Here is a 1,950-nt window from a genome sequence, read left to right on the forward strand (position 1 = left end):
GGATAGGTCTACTGAACTTTCCATTTTTATTATGTTTTGCATTCACATGTTTTGAACCTGTTATGTGACACACATTTGCAATTATTAGGTATTTTGGGGAATGTGTCCATTTATCACGACATATATTTCTTTTTATTCCTGCTATATTCCCTGTTCTGAAGTCTAGTCCCTCCAGCTTTGATTAGCATTAACATTATGTACTTTTTACATGGTGCATTTTAAAAGACATTAACAATTATGTGCAAATATTTAAATAAAATTTCTAATAATTACATATTATTTGTTTTTGCATTTTTATTAAGCATAAAAATCTGTCATTTGATGGATGTTTACAGCATTTATACTTAAGAAAAATATTAATAGAATTATATTTAAATCTATTACTTTGCTAGGTTTTTGTTTTGTTTTTATATATTCTAGTTTTTCTCCTTTTCTGCCTGATTTTTAATTAATGAAACATTGTCAATGATTTAATTTTTCCTCCTCTAAATTTTTTTTCCTTTCAAAATACTTTTATTTAAAAGAAAAAATTACAAATAATCAAAAAAAACAAAAAGCCACCACAAACCCTGGCTTTCTTTTAAATCCCACAGCACAGAGCAGTTTGGTTTCCACCCTATTGCATGTGGTCCGGCCTGGTTCTGAATCAGGAGGCTGCTGGAGCTGGGCTGGGGTCCTGCCAAGGAAGTGGGGTTCAGCCTGGGGGAAGGAGACCAGCCCCTCCCGCTCCCTCAAGGGACAGATCCTGGGTTTCTAGAGCCACCGGCAGCCAGCACTGGCACACCCACTGTCGCCAGACCCTACTGTATCTTCCCTGAGGCCCCAGTGGTCACAAGGGGAGCGGGAACTGGAGGGAAAGGCAGAAGAAACGTATGAGCCAGAGGTCAGACTTCCAGAAACAAGAGTCTGGTTAAGGCATTTGGAACAGATAAATTAAGGAAGACCTACCTTCACAGAAGCCTGGGGTAACCAGACACACACATGCAAGTTTGTGGAACACTGACATGGAAGGAAAGGATCTCAGTCACTCTCTGGAGCCCCCATCAACACACACATGGGTCGAATCCAGGGATCCAGCCCACTGAGGCCACTGTGAGGAAGGGTTCTGCCTCCACCATAGTTTTAGGACCCCAGAATGATTTCCATGATATGATCTAGTTCATTCCATTTCCAGAACCCTGGGGCACAGAAGAGGTTGAGAGGAGGTTCTGGAGGGGGGCAGCACAGGCTCCTTTTCCACTGCAGATGTGTCAATGTCCAGAAAGAAGTCACCTAGGCCAGAGTCCCCTAGGTACCGGGAGCTCAGAGCTTCTAAGAAGACTGGGTCAGGTTGCCGTAGCACTTCATTCTGGAGGCCCCGGGGAGCCACTGGATTCTGAGGACCTTCCATCTCATCCATGGATGTCTCGAGCTCCCTGAGGATAGAGCCAATGGTGGTGGACAGGAAGAAATCTTCTTCGCCCAGGAAGAGGGACTCAGGGGGGCAGGGCAGGTGCTGGAGGCAGGTGAATGGCAGCCTGGAGTTATTGTAGGGTGTTGTGCATGAGGACATGCCTGTGGAGACTGGGTGCCTGGGGGCCCAGGATGCACTGGACTTTGTTGAGGGAGATGTGGAGCAGAGTTTGCTGGCAGCTCCGCAGGCTTGCTGGACTCCAGTCCCACTTCTTGTCCTCTTCCTCCTCTTCCAAATCTGAGTATTTCCTCTTCAGACCTCCCACCATGATGCCCTCGGCTGCCAGGTTTGCAGCGACCACCTCCTGGAAAGCCTACTGTGTTGCCCTCTAAATTTTTATGTGATGTCCCAAGCTAACAATATAAAGTTTTAGTTTCTAATCATACACCTTCAATATTATTATATTATTTTATGTAAAATGTAAAAACTTTAGTTTTACTTAGTTTTTACTAAAGATTAATCATCTTATGAGCAAATTAAAATGAGGAAATAGGTAC

General features: G+C 43.7%; 1 pseudogene; it reads right to left on the minus strand.

Moving 5' to 3' along the window:
- Positions 1-1,122: 1,122 nt before the first annotated feature.
- On the minus strand, positions 1,123-1,721 carry LOC124974625 (SERTA domain-containing protein 3-like; annotated as a pseudogene).
- Between the last annotated feature and the right edge of the window lie 229 nt (positions 1,722-1,950).

Source organism: Sciurus carolinensis, unplaced genomic scaffold (assembly GCF_902686445.1).
Source record: "Sciurus carolinensis unplaced genomic scaffold, mSciCar1.2, whole genome shotgun sequence".
NCBI classification, from domain to species: domain Eukaryota; kingdom Metazoa; phylum Chordata; class Mammalia; order Rodentia; family Sciuridae; genus Sciurus; species Sciurus carolinensis.